Here is a 15788-nt window from a genome sequence, read left to right on the forward strand (position 1 = left end):
TAGCGCCAGCAAATTCCGTAGCGCTTTACAATTGGGAACAAATATTATTAAGACAATACTGGGTAGTACATACAGACAGAGAGGTAAGAGAACCCTGCTCGCAAGCTTACAATCTATAGGACAATGGGAGTTTGAAACACAAGGGCATGTGCTACATCATATTGCACAATGAACCAGCTAGAATGCAAAGGTAAAAGTATTGACTGGGCTGTGTGTGTGGCAATGTTGGTTAGAGGGTTGTTGTCTTGCGTTAGCTGTGTAGAGGGTGGTAATAGGGTAATCTAGGGAGATTAAGATGGTGGTTGAGGAGTATCATAAGTTTGTCTGAAGAGGTGGGTTTTCAGAGAACGCTTGAATCTTTGAAGACTAGAGGAAAGTATTACTGTGCGAGGGAGGGAATTCCACAAAGTGGGTGCAGCCCGGAAAAAGTCCTGTAACCGGGAATGGGAGGATGTGATGAGAGTGGAAAAGAGAGTTCAAGCAAAATGTCTGTTTATTTTTAGTATTATTGTTAGTGACTATGCTAACCAATATATGAAAATTCCACTGAACATATGGGCAAAGCAGTATTTAAAAGTGTCGTGAACATAGAGAGCTTGCAGTTATTTATAAGGGATAATTCATAACTGCAGTGTAAATAGGTTGTATCAAATGAATCCATTGATAAGTTAAAGTGTAAAATTTAAAGACAGAGAGTCTGGTGTAAGTGTGTTTGATGGCTTTGCACATTCCAGTGTGAAAAGATAGGTGGGTCACCTGGGACATCTTCAAATGGCTCCTACTGCGAGACAGCCTGGCTTGGGAGACAGTTTTGGATATTTGAATAGACTGTGTATGGCCTTTCCCAGCTTAAGATCCTTGCAGGCAGCATGTGAAAGCCTATACAGGTATATAGAAATATGACCTTCAAAGGAAAATGTTGTCATAGTTCATATTTTGGGAAATCTGGGTGAACCTCCATACTGAGGAGCAGAAATCACACCAGGGTTGTGAATGACAGGTATAAGGGGTATCCATGAACAGCTAAAATCACATATCTTTGAAAAAGGTATGTCACATTGTCATAATTCCATCATGTTTGGTATTTAAATGTGCGGGATATTATGACCAGTTTATTGAAGGGGGAGTTATTTCTCTGGGGAATATCTGTGAAGAATTACCCACAAGTCAAGATTTGGGAATACGTGCAAATCAGTTCCCTCCCCTTTTCTCTTGTTTTTCTTTTTCTATCTTTTATTTTGCAACGTAACTGAGGAGATGGCTGCGGCATATAAATGTTTGTCAAAGGAGGCGCTGATTTCAGATTGTGAGGATGGAGGAATTCCCACTAGTGGCAAAAGCAAGGAGCAATTGATTGAAGCTCTTGTGCAGAGGGATCAGCATCAAGTCACAGGTGTGTCCCAGGAAGTGCATAGCCAGGATTCAGAAGCGGGCCTGACTGTGGATATTCCTCAAAACCAGGGACTGTTAATTTTGGATGATTCTAATAGTTCATGTGTGGACACTGCTATGGACATTTATTTGCAAACTGCCCTAAAATATTTGGGCCCAGCGGACATTACAACTAAAATGCAGCTTATACAGCGGTTCCAGGAGAAGGAAGCTGCTGACCGTCAGGAGAGAGAGAAGCGTGCTGCTATGGAGGCAGCAGAGAGGTGCGCTGCTATGGAGGCAGCGGAGCACCAGGCAGAAAGAGAAGCTGCCGAGCGAGAGGCAGAGAGGAGATATGAGCTGGAGCTTGCCAAGCTCAAACATCAGCCAGAAGCCAGAGAGGCTGGTATCAGCAGACCCCGTCCAGAGAATTTCCCTGTGTTGGAAAAAGATGGGGATTTGGATGCTTTTTTGCGAGGATTTGAAAAGACGTGCCGGCAGTATGGACTAGCTAAAGATCAGTGGGCACAGTATTTAACCCCTGGTTTGCGAGGGAAAGCATCGGAGGACTTTGCAGATCTTCCACCTGAGATGGACGTTAATTATGAGGCAATCAAAGTGCCCTGTTACAGCGTTTTAATATCACGCCAGAGGCGCATAGGCAGAAATTCCGAGATTTAAAACGCAGTGCCTCTGACACTTATTCAGGACTTGTGGCGCAACTGTCTACTTCTTTCAAACAGTGGATTGAAGGGTTAAAGATCCCCACCTTTGATGCTCTGAAAGATTTAATGATCCAATCGCAGTTTCTTACTTTGTGCCCAGCTGATGTGAGGAATGGGTAATGGATCGGGACCCTGAATCATCTGCGGAAGCAGCTAGACTGGCTGATAAGTACTGTCACCCGGGCACCTGCAGCTAAAAGAGGGACTTTTGTTCCAGGGTAGTGTGCCTGGAAAGGGGGACGGCCAGGAGAATCAACGCCACCCCCCTCAACACCATCGCCCACTGTTTCTTCATTGTTTGGGAGGGTTGGGGCAAAGCCTGTTTTGGGAGACACCTGCCGGTGTTTTGTGTGCAACCAGGTGGGGCACATTAGTAGCGCCTGTCCAGAAAAGAAGACCAGTTCACCCTCCTCTGGCGGGGTACCTTCAATGCAATCTGCTCCAGCGGTCCTGTGTGTTGCTGGACCAGAAGGAGGCCGGAAGGACAACCTACAAACAGTCACTGTGGGTGACAAGGTAACTGTGGGGTTAAGAGTCACTGGTGCGGATGTTACGTTAGTGCGTTCGGAACTGGTAGGGTTAGAGGACTTAATTCCAGGAAAGTGTATTTCTGTGCAAGGGGTGGGTGGAATTCACCTTACTGTACCTGTAGCCAAAGTTTACCTTGATTGGGGTGCTGGAAGAGGTCTAAGAGATGTCGGGGTCTCGGATAATATGTCTATAAATGTGTTACTGGTGACAGATTTAGGAAGAATGCTGTCTCAGTATGTCTGTAATGACGATGTTAATGCCACCCCTGTTACTGTGTCAATATCAACTGAAAGTGCCAATGTTTGTGCCCAGGTAGCAGGAGGTGACAAGGAAAAGGTCTGTTCAGTCGCACCTGAAATGTGTAAACCAGGATGTGACAGGCAAAGGGAATGTCGTATTATACCTGATGTATGTAATGATGCTAATGCCACTGTATTAGAATCTACTGAGAATACCCATGGTTGTTTCCAGATGCCAGGGTGTGACATGGAAATAGAATGTCATATTGTACCTAATGCGTATAATGAGGATAATGCCAATAACAGTATTGCGTTAGAATCTAAACCTGTTTTTACACTGACATCTTGTCATGAGGTAGGGAAAGTGGACACTGTTATTACAGATATTGGCAATAATACTGGTGTAGATATTATGCTTACTAGAAATGGGACAGATGACAATGTGATTAATTCTGTTGTGCTAGAGAAAGACAAGGTTTCTTCCCAGGTAATATGCTTAGAACATGGGATACAAGGTAACTGGGAGGGAGGGCAGAGTGAAGATGGGTGTCTGTGCCTGAACCAGCTGTACAAAGAGCTGTTGAGCATGTGGGGGAGACACATAGTCCTGACCAACAGGAAGTAGCGAGTGACAGCAATCCTTACTTTGTTGCTGGGACCTGTAGTTCGAATGTTCACCATTCAGATCTACATCTGAATTCTGACCATTCATCTGAGTTTTCTATAGAGTCAGGGTCGTCAATTGCTAGACCACACTTACCTAGTCAGCCGTCTAATGGCTTAGAGGAGGTAGATGAGGGGCCCAAACTCCCTGTTACTCTACACCCCCAGATAGATGAGTCCAAAGGGGAGGGGAGTGTCCTGTTCTTTAGACCCTCAGATCAGAATCGCATAGGGAATGACAGGGAATCTTGTAGCAGGGAAGCAGGGCAGAGTAGACGTAGGTATTCTGCGGTGCCAGGATTAAGGGGTTCCCACTTACTAGAGTTTTTGTGGGAGAGGCGTTCTCTCCAGCAGCACCCACAAAGAGACACAATCAGTGAGAGGTACAGAGAGTGTAGGTAAGAATGCAGAGGTTAGCCAACAGCTATTGCAGGACCAGAAGTCCCAGCTAAATGAAATATTTAACCCCTTCTTAATGCTTCTCCCCAGAGAACCAATTGAGACCCAGCTAACAGCTATTCCATTTGAACCAGGTGGGATGTGTGGGAGATGGCTTTGGCAATGACCTGTCAGTCAATCCCCATGTCATCTCTTAAAAAGGGAAGGTGTCGTGAACATAGAGAGCTTGTAGTTATTTATAAGGAATAAAGTGTAAAATTTAAGACAGAGAGTCTGATGTAAGTGTGGTTGATGGCTTTCACATTCCAGTGTGAAAAGATAAGTGGGTCACCTGGGACATCTTCAAATGGCTCCTACTGTGAGACAGCCTGGCTTGGGAGGGAGTTTTGGACACTTGAATAGACTGTGTGGGGCCGTTCCCAGCTTAAGATCCTTGCAGGCAGCATGTGAAAGCCTATACAGGTATATAGAAATATGACCTTCAAAGAAAAATGTTGTCATAGTTCATATTTTGGGAAATCTGGGTGAACCTCCATACTGAGGAGCAGAAATCACACCAGGGTTGTGAATGACAGTTATAAGGGGTATCCGTGAACAGCTAAAATCACATATCTTTGAAAAAGGTATGTCACATTGTCATAATTCCATCATGTTTGGTATTTAAATGTGCGAGATATTATGACCAGTTTATTGAAGGGGGAGTTATTTCTCTGGGGAATATCTGTGAAGAATTACCCACAAGTCAAGATTTGGGAATATTTGTGAGCAAAGTATAGTGACACCCAGGGGACATCCCTGCCCCCTATTAGCATTAAACAATGCCCCTGTTAAGACCATCCCATTTCATTTGGCTTAAAAAACAGTGTTTTGGAAAGGACAAACGGTCAGCTTCTTGGAGAATCAATCTAATTGAAGGACTGTCCATCTTCTCTGCCTGCCCCAGGCATACAGATTACAAGTAAGTTATGCTCTGTATTGTTATCCCTTTTTATTTTAAACGGTTTTTGCTTGTTATGTCAATCTATTAATTGTTTATTCATTATTTTTCTTTATATCTGAATGCCCTGTATTTTTGTATATTAAATCTATAATTTATTAAGTTGCATCCTTGATACTCTAACGAATCCATTAGCCTATTAGAAGAGAGATTGCTTGACCAGCTTAACCCTTGGAATGCCAGTGTGTTATTTGATTAACAATCTGTGTGTGCTTGCATTTACATTTGTGTAACAGTCTGGAGGTGTGAAGAGTTAACCCTTTGTGTGCTGGTGTGGGTTTTGCTAGTTTGTGGATAGCTAGAAACCTGCGTGCCAGTGTGGAACAGTATATTGGGGTCCTATTGCCCGTTTTCAATAGGTGGTGGCAGAACCTGAAGTGTCTGAGGGTGTGAGAGCGCTGTGTTTGGGGGCGATTCCGTGGGTCTATAACCTGTGTGATAGGTAGATAGAGACTGCGGGCTGAAATCATGTGTGACCTCATACAGCCAACACCCCAAAGTCAAGGCAGCTGAGAGCGTGTTCGTGACAAATTGGTGGCATAGCGGTGGGATTATTTAATTTCTTAGAGTATTAAGTGCATGGTTTAAGCAATTAACCCTTGCACTTATAAACTGATTGTAACCTTGCGAGGAATACAATAGTTTTACAAGGACAAAACTCAGGGCTATAATTTTTTAAGACATATACGTGCAAATCAGTTCCCTCCCCTTTTCTCTTGTTTTTCTTTTTCTATCTTTTATTTTGCAACGTAACTGAGGAGATGGCTGCGGCATATAAATGTTTGTCAAAGGAGGCGCTGATTTCAGATTGTGAGGATGGAGGAATTCCCACTAGTGGCAAAAGCAAGGAGCAATTGATTGAAGCTCTTGTGCAGAGGGATCAGCATCAAGTCACAGGTGTGTCCCAGGAAGTGCATAGCCAGGATTCAGAAGCGGGCCTGACTGTGGATATTCCTCAAAACCAGGGACTGTTAATTTTGGATGATTCTAATAGTTCATGTGTGGACACTGCTATGGACATTTATTTGCAAACTGCCCTAAAATATTTGGGCCCAGCGGACATTACAACTAAAATGCAGCTTATACAGCGGTTCCAGGAGAAGGAAGCTGCTGACCGTCAGGAGAGAGAGAAGCGTGCTGCTATGGAGGCAGCAGAGAGGTGCGCTGCTATGGAGGCAGCGGAGCACCAGGCAGAAAGAGAAGCTGCCGAGCGAGAGGCAGAGAGGAGATATGAGCTGGAGCTTGCCAAGCTCAAACGTCAGCCAGAAGCCAGAGAGGCTGGTATCAGCAGACCCCGTCCAGAGAATTTCCCTGTGTTGGAAAAAGATGGGGATTTGGATGCTTTTTTGCGAGGATTTGAAAAGACGTGCCGACAGTATGGACTAGCTAAAGATCAGTGGGCACAGTATTTAACCCCTGGTTTGCGAGGGAAAGCATCGGAGGACTTTGCAGATCTTCCACCTGAGATGGACGTTAATTATGAGGCAATCAAAGTGCCCTGTTACAGCGTTTTAATATCACGCCAGAGGCGCATAGGCAGAAATTCCGAGATTTAAAACGCAGTGCCTCTGACACTTATTCAGGACTTGTGGCGCAACTGTCTACTTCTTTCAAACAGTGGATTGAAGGGTTAAAGATCCCCACCTTTGATGCTCTGAAAGATTTAATGATCCAATCGCAGTTTCTTACTTTGTGCCCAGCTGATGTGAGGAATGGGTAATGGATCGGGACCCTGAATCATCTGCGGAAGCAGCTAGACTGGCTGATAAGTACTGTCACCCGGGCACCTGCAGCTAAAAGAGGGACTTTTGTTCCAGGGTAGTGTGCCTGGAAAGGGGGACGGCCAGGAGAATCAACGCCACCCCCCTCAACACCATCGCCCACTGTTTCTTCATTGTTTGGGAGGGTTGGGGCAAAGCCTGTTTTGGGAGACACCTGCCGGTGTTTTGTGTGCAACCAGGTGGGGCACATTAGTAGCGCCTGTCCAGAAAAGAAGACCAGTTCACCCTCCTCTGGCGGGGTACCTTCCCTGCAATCTGCTCCAGCGGTCCTGTGTGTTGCTGGACCAGAAGGAGGCCGGAAGGACAACCTACAAACAGTCACTGTGGGTGACAAGGTAACTGTGGGGTTAAGAGTCACTGGTGCGGATGTTACGTTAGTGCGTTCGGAACTGGTAGGGTTAGAGGACTTAATTCCAGGAAAGTGTATTTCTGTGCAAGGGGTGGGTGGAATTCACCTTACTGTACCTGTAGCCAAAGTTTACCTTGATTGGGGTGCTGGAAGAGGTCTAAGAGATGTCGGGGTCTCGGATAATATGTCTATAAATGTGTTACTGGTGACAGATTTAGGAAGAATGCTGTCTCAGTATGTCTGTAATGACGATGTTAATGCCACCCCTGTTACTGTGTCAATATCAACTGAAAGTGCCAATGTTTGTGCCCAGGTAGCAGGAGGTGACAAGGAAAAGGTCTGTTCAGTCGCACCTGAAATGTGTAAACCAGGATGTGACAGGCAAAGGGAATGTCGTATTATACCTGATGTATGTAATGATGCTAATGCCACTGTATTAGAATCTACTGAGAATACCCATGGTTGTTTCCAGATGCCAGGGTGTGACATGGAAATAGAATGTCATATTGTACCTAATGCGTATAATGAGGATAATGCCAATAACAGTATTGCGTTAGAATCTAAACCTGTTTTTACACTGACATCTTGTCATGAGGTAGGGAAAGTGGACACTGTTATTACAGATATTGGCAATAATACTGGTGTAGATATTATGCTTACTAGAAATGGGACAGATGACAATGTGATTAATTCTGTTGTGCTAGAGAAAGACAAGGTTTCTTCCCAGGTAATATGCTTAGAACATGGGATACAAGGTAACTGGGAGGGAGGGCAGAGTGAAGATGGGTGTCTGTGCCTGAACCAGCTGTACAAAGAGCTGTTGAGCATGTGGGGGAGACACATAGTCCTGACCAACAGGAAGTAGCGAGTGACAGCAATCCTTACTTTGTTGCTGGGACCTGTAGTTCGAATGTTCACCATTCAGATCTACATCTGAATTCTGACCATTCATCTGAGTTTTCTATAGAGTCAGGGTCGTCAATTGCTAGACCACACTTACCTAGTCAGCCGTCTAATGGCTTAGAGGAGGTAGATGAGGGGCCCAAACTCCCTGTTACTCTACACCCCCAGATAGATGAGTCCAAAGGGGAGGGGAGTGTCCTGTTCTTTAGACCCTCAGATCAGAATCGCATAGGGAATGACAGGGAATCTTGTAGCAGGGAAGCAGGGCAGAGTAGACGTAGGTATTCTGCGGTGCCAGGATTAAGGGGTTCCCACTTACTAGAGTTTTTGTGGGAGAGGCGTTCTCTCCAGCAGCACCCACAAAGAGACACAATCAGTGAGAGGTACAGAGAGTGTAGGTAAGAATGCAGAGGTTAGCCAACAGCTATTGCAGGACCAGAAGTCCCAGCTAAATGAGATATTTAACCCCTTCTTAATGCTTCTCCCCAGAGAACCAATTGAGACCCAGCTAACAGCTATTCCATTTGAACCAGGTGGGATGTGTGGGAGATGGCTTTGGCAATGACCTGTCAGTCAATCCCCATGTCATCTCTTAAAAAGGGAAGGTGTCGTGAACATAGAGAGCTTGTAGTTATTTATAAGGAATAAAGTGTAAAATTTAAGACAGAGAGTCTGATGTAAGTGTGGTTGATGGCTTTCACATTCCAGTGTGAAAAGATAAGTGGGTCACCTGGGACATCTTCAAATGGCTCCTACTGTGAGACAGCCTGGCTTGGGAGGGAGTTTTGGACACTTGAATAGACTGTGTGGGGCCGTTCCCAGCTTAAGATCCTTGCAGGCAGCATGTGAAAGCCTATACAGGTATATAGAAATATGACCTTCAAAGAAAAATGTTGTCATAGTTCATATTTTGGGAAATCTGGGTGAACCTCCATACTGAGGAGCAGAAATCACACCAGGGTTGTGAATGACAGTTATAAGGGGTATCCGTGAACAGCTAAAATCACATATCTTTGAAAAAGGTATGTCACATTGTCATAATTCCATCATGTTTGGTATTTAAATGTGCGGGATATTATGACCAGTTTATTGAAGGGGGAGTTATTTCTCTGGGGAATATCTGTGAAGAATTACCCACAAGTCAAGATTTGGGAATATTTGTGAGCAAAGTATAGTGACACCCAGGGGACATCCCTGCCCCCTATTAGCATTAAACACTGCCCCTGTTAAGACCATCCCATTTCATTTGGCTTAAAAAACAGTGTTTTGGAAAGGACAAACGGTCAGCTTCTTGGAGAATCAATCTAATTAAAGGACTGTCCATCTCCTCTGCCTGCCCCAGGCATACAGATTATAAGTAAGTTATGCTCTATATTGTTATCCCTTTTTATTTTAAACGGTTTTTGCTTGTTATGTCAATCTATTAATTGTTTAATCATTATTTTTCTTTATATCTGAATGCCCTGTATTTTTGTATATTAAATCTATAATTTATTAAGTTGCATCCTTGATACTCTAACGAATCCATTAGCCTATTAGAAGAGAGATTGCTTGACCAGCTTAACCCTTGGAATGCCAGTGTGTTATTTGTTGATACATTTGATTAACAATCTGTGTGTGCTTGCATTTACATTTGTGTAACAGTCTGGAGGTGTGAAGAGTTAACCCTTTGTGTGCTGGTGTGGGTATTGCTAGTTTGTGGATAGCTAGAAACCTGCGTGCCAGTGTGGAACAATATATTGGGGTCCTATTGCCCGTTTTCAATAGGTGGTGGCAGAACCTAAAGTGTCTGGGGTTTGGGGGCGATGCCGTATGTCTATAACCTGCGTGATAGGTAGAGAGAGACTGCGGACTGAAATTGTGTGTGACCTTATACAGCGAACACCCCAAAGTCACGGCAGCTGGGAGAGTGTTCATGACAGAAAGCTTGTTTTATAAAGGTTATTGTATTGTACTCTTTGTATTAGAAATACATTAGAAGATTAGAGAATCAAATGAATCCTTCCAAACTTGAAATGCATACAAATTTTGTAAATTTACACAAAATGAATCAGTTTGTGAATCTGGCCTGATTTAGACAAAATTGAGAGAGAAAAACTCCTGTAGAATCCGACTGACCCTAGGAAAGTTTATGGAAAAAGCCAAAAACAATATAAAAATCACATGACCAAAACACTTTAAAAGTTCCATGTTCACAGTTTCTCCAATCATTCTACCGTTTACATTTAGTGACCCTTAATTATTCTGTACATCTCTGCTAATTGATCCAGGTCATGGCAACAGTAAATAGTGTGAATTTTGGAAATTCCCTTTTAATCCCCACATATATTCCACAATGACAAGGGTTCCAGGCAGGGGCAAAACAGTGCATCACTGAGCCCAAGTGTTAGGTAGGGGTATGGCGATGCCAGTCTCGCCACTTAATAGAGCAGAATGGAAGGTCCTCTTCTGAACATGCACGTTTTGGTGAATAGGCCCAATGTGCATGTGCCCTGCTTGAAGAGGTCTCCGCTCTGCTCTTTTGCATCCCCTATTGTGTTATGTCCTTGTTTCCAGGTAGTGTAATGTACAATATTGTATGTGTGATAGAAAATTGTGTGCATTCTGAATGACTTTTACTTCAACAGAATATGTAGTAGGCTTGGTGCCAAATACTTAAATATTATACTACATCGCAAGTGTATCAGCAAACTTGCCATTTTCAAAATGAACTTGTTCTTCACCAAACAAATGCCAAAATGGTGGGTGTCAAGCTAGTTTAATATACTACAATTTACATTTCTTGTGACAGATAATTGTGCTTGATGTAAAAGCCCATTTTTTACTAAAAAAAAATACCACAATAGGTGTGGAAAATGGTCATGGAAAGATATACTTTATATTTACAAAAACAAACTGTTCTGATGGGGTAGCAAGTTGTAAAAGTGTTTTTGTCAGTGTGAAATTGCAATGTACTTCAATTATGACAACAGCGATAAACTCAAGAAAAAAACAATTCCAAATCCATGCAATGCAATGCATACTGTGACAGAGTCACTGGAAGGAGGCTAAATAACAGAGGTATGTGTCCCAGGCTTCCAGCATTGTGTACATTAAAACACCAGGGAGAATGTGTAGATGTGTGGGTAAAGCTTCCCACAGGGTATTTCCCTTCGCTAACAAAACATGGTAAGGGTCCATGGTGTTATGGATGGAGAAAGAGAAGGGTGTTCTGATCTGCCAGTCTCTAAACAGACTGATCAAGAGATGCACCTGTGAGGTGCCTGTGAAAAAACAGTTAGAATATGCAATCATTGTCTCAGACCTGGGGAGGAGGTGAGTTGCCTCCTGAGACACTCTGCTGTGGTGCGCAATAATATGTTGACTCTGTGTAAAGCACTACGGAATTTGCTGGCGCTATATAAATAAATGATGATGATGATGTGTTTGGACACAAGGTCCAACACCTGAGAGAGGGTCTTGCTAAAATGTATTAGCTAATAGCCAGACGGCTAGGATTTTGTTTATGTTTTGTTTTGTTTGCAAGCTGATGAATAAACTAGCTGTTGCTTTTAACCTGAAACCTCTGGACTTGTGTGGTTTACTGCTGCTGTTCATTGCCATCTCCCCCCCAGGAGATGGTACCTGTTTCCCTGATTATGTCACAATACATATATATAAACTGCATAGTGCAGATGTCTTTTTTCCATGCACCCAAGCCCCTTCAGATGTTATTATTAATGTATTTGCAATGTAATAACTACACGGGCACCAATGTAAATTGGCAAAGGCCACAGATTATTTTATTTAAATTAAAATAAACTCATTGGTGGCGGTGAGAGCAGGGCAGTCAGCAATCTAAAAGCAAAGTTAAGCAGTGAAAGGTCAAACCATTACCCACTGGTTCCAGGAATAAATCCTTTATGATTGACTGGTGTTAAATTCTCCTAATGGGGAGACTACACACCTCCTGGACTCGATATTGGTGCACCCACTCAAAGCATGCCAAGGGGCCCTCCACACAAATGAACCAAGACTCCTTATACTTCGGAAGGGACAGTGACCCCAGCAATTACCAGTAATTTCATATGTTTGCTATTCGCTGACTGCAGTGTTATCCTACCAAAGCTGTGATCCTTTAAATGACTCATAGCCCGCCACTCAGTGACCTCACTGCCGGACATAATTTCCCAAAAATTTGTTTCATGAATATTTAAGCCATTCATTAGTCATATGCACACCATCAGGACAAAACAGGTGCCCTTGATCCACTCTTATTTAAGGCTGGTCAATAACTCCCATATGACCTACCCCGTGGCACTGTTTAGCTTCCTGAGAGGCGGGGAATGTGTTGGACCAACCCAATGTGATTGTTGACCACCGGGTCCTTCAGTCTTCCCTAATGGAGATAAGTAATTCTAACGATTTTCCATTACCAAGGTCACTAACCCGATGTGCATGACTAAAATGTCAGGGGAACCGTTGCTTGTCACTTCACAATCATCCCCTCTTCCCAACCCACCTGATGGTTATCAGGTGGGAAAAAGAGGTCCAGTCTCAGGCAAAACCGTAGCTAGATGCCCAGTACACAAAAGATGGCCCATGATACAAATTCTGAACTTCGAGAGGGGAGTTTCCAGGGCAAAGCATGTAATATGCTGTCAGGCAATATAGATCAAAATTGTGCAGCTTGAGGCAGTATTACCTTAAGTGTACCCTCGCAAGAGGCAGGTTGCACCAACACAAGCAAACCCTGCAGAGCAGTAGGCTGCACACCGGAAAATCTGCCATGCCAAAGCAGTGGGAAAACATAGGCAAGAAGCGGGGGATGAGGGAGAGCAAAGGTAACCCATATGAAGGTGAAAACCCATAAAACTCCGGAGGCTCACCACAAATCAGGCCTGTATTCGGGGAAAAAAAATGGGAGAAAATCCCTTCATGCCCCTGCAAAATGCAACGAGCAGCACGGCAGACTTTCAACACCCCAGAGATTTAATGGCTGCGGAGAAAGTGTCTTTTTCGGCCACAGTATTTGCTACTCAATCCTAAATGAGTTGGTGCCGTGAAGCTTACGGTCTAGACCCACACATGCTAAAGAGAGCTTCATCAGTGCATTGAATTGGAATTTTGCAAGGGGGGAACCATTGGCATACAATTAGCTACATGTCTTCCCCCTGGGAACGTCAACCTGCCCATCTTTCACAAAGGGTGACTACAGTGTAGTAACTAGACATCTCAGTGCCCTAGACGAGACAGGGCACCGGCGCCCCCCATCGAAGTGGGAGTGACATTTGCCAAGTGGGTGTGGGTGCTAGCACTTTACTGAAAGAATTCTGCTACACATATTTGCAAATGCATGATATATATATATATATATATCTATATACATATAGCTATCTCATATATATATATATATATATATATATATATATATATGCGCCCACACAATACAAATACAATGCCTGCGCCCACACACACACACACAAAACAAATACAATTTCTTTTTTTAAGTAGTTCCAATATCTGGGCATGTTCTCGGCCTTCCATGTGGCAGCCAAATAGGAGTATTTGTGCAAATATAAATATTGCGCACCTGCATTTTATATTTTTCAATAGTAATAGTAATCTATAATGTGTTTGTAGCAGATGAATAGATATATGAATGTTAGAAGATGAACTAGTGTTGTCCTTTTTGCAAAGCAGTTGAGTTCCGTACAGCAGACCACTTCTAATGCATTTCATGAACCTCTCTTGTGCACGTCCTCAGAGAAAAGTGGTCTGGGAAAATACACCCTTCTCTATCCATGCTTCGGGTATATTCAACTACATGCTTTGAGCATCTCATTCTCATCTGTCATGTCCCTGGTAAATTGTATGCTAGATAACAGCAAGATCTCTTGTTTTACTGTTCCCCAAACAATGTATTGTATACAATTCGGGATGCTCCCTTGGAGAGTGCTCAGCACTTATGGCTAAGATTTGTATTGTACCAACCTACCCTTTGTCTTTGATATGTTGTCTCAATGAAAATAAAATCTCAACTGAAAAAAATAAAAAATCCTTGCCTGCAATTTTCATCCCCAAGCAGATTACCTGTTATAGCAGAAGTGCCACCTCTTCTGCTTTGTTTACATCGGAACGTTTACAAGGGAAAATTGATATTTTAAAATAAATACTGTGTATTTGAAATGATTGGATAGTAGACTACTATCCAATCGATTCCAAGTACTACTATTAGTAGTACTTGGAATCGGGATATCCATGTGTAGTTATTTTAGTTATTTTGAGGTGACTACAATGCACAAGGTAGAGAGCTGCAGTTTTCATAGAGAAGGCGTTTTCTAATATAAATGCATAACAAATACTTACCAATTTCCACAGCAACATTTCTGCTTCTCAAATACTATACCTACTGTACACTACTTTATGTTACAAATACCTCGGTGCTATGAGCATATGTAAAATGTGCAATTTATTGCAAACAGCAAAATATAATAGTTCTGGCCAGAACAGTAGAACACAAGTCCAGTAAGTAAATCACAGTAAACAAAAATTGATTACATATAAATCACAAATGTACAATCTCAAAGATATGCTTCTGGGTTACAGACAATATAACGATAGTCCATCTGCGGTGAAGCGGAGGCTGGTACACACAGCTGGGTTAAATGGAGATTTCAAAATAGTCCACCAATAGTAAACCCTGTGATTTATTTAGAGTTTTTCCCAATTCGTAAGCGTAACACAGTCTTCCACACTTAATAGAATGGGTGCCGATAGTTCACCATATCAGAGGGCAATGCGGGGATTAAAACAGCAAAAACGGAAGACAGTCTTTGAACTTACAATTGCGGAAGGGCGGTCACCATCCGATACTTTTCTCTAACAGAATATCCACTTCGGTAGGAGGGTAGTTAGTGGAAGTTGTGATGTCTCAATTCATTTAATGCGCTCCTACGGGAGCGGGAGCCAGTGGCATCGAGGAGACTGCCGGGAGCCGCCACGAGATCAGGTGACTGGTTTTTTTTTTGCTTTTTTTTAACTTTATTAACACAGCAGTGATTATTTTTTTTTTTACTGTGCCGGCAGTCTGTGCCACAGAGGGGAGGGTAGTGGGCGGCTGTTGCGCCCCCTCGGGCTTGCGCCCTGGGCGACGGCACCGCCCGACCACCCTAGTTACGGCTCTGGGTGGCTAGGCATACAACTGGGTCATCCCGGCGGGCAAGTACAACCACTGCCCTCTACCAAATTGGTCTGTTTTGGACTTAATGACTTTACAAGATAAATGTTTACTATCACTAACAATGTTCCTAGCCAACAGCACAGTGCTACAGCTAATTTGCTGTCCCGAAAGGCCCCATTATGTATGCGAGGGAGAAGGCACCACTAAACAAGAGGGTTTCATAGGCATCTGTTATTATTGCTGGCAGAACACAAATCATTTGGATTAAGATGTTATTGTCAATGGGTCTTCTTTTATCCATTACTGTGGGGAGTATTTTGGCTCAACCTTTGATAGCTTTCATTATAATGAATGATTTAGTGGGGTTCGCATTGCCTTGAAGACAAGCCATATCTTACATGCCCGCCAGAGCAACAGACATAGATGTTTTAGTTGCCCCATTCTGAAATTTACTCCACATGAAATAAAACATATAATTTTGCTGTTCTTGATGGGTATGAGCCCTGGAGCCCAAAAGTTTTACCCATCGATGCCAGGCCACTCGATAAGCCCTTCTGGTGGGGTGGCCAATAACGCAAGTGTTTTGCCAAAAGCACCCATTTTACGTATTGTTTCACTAGTGTAAGAGCATCATCAAATGACTGATAAACTACTGAGCTATGGCTGAC

The sequence above is a fragment of the Mixophyes fleayi genome, chromosome 7, assembly GCF_038048845.1.
Source record: "Mixophyes fleayi isolate aMixFle1 chromosome 7, aMixFle1.hap1, whole genome shotgun sequence".
Taxonomy (NCBI): domain Eukaryota; kingdom Metazoa; phylum Chordata; class Amphibia; order Anura; family Limnodynastidae; genus Mixophyes; species Mixophyes fleayi.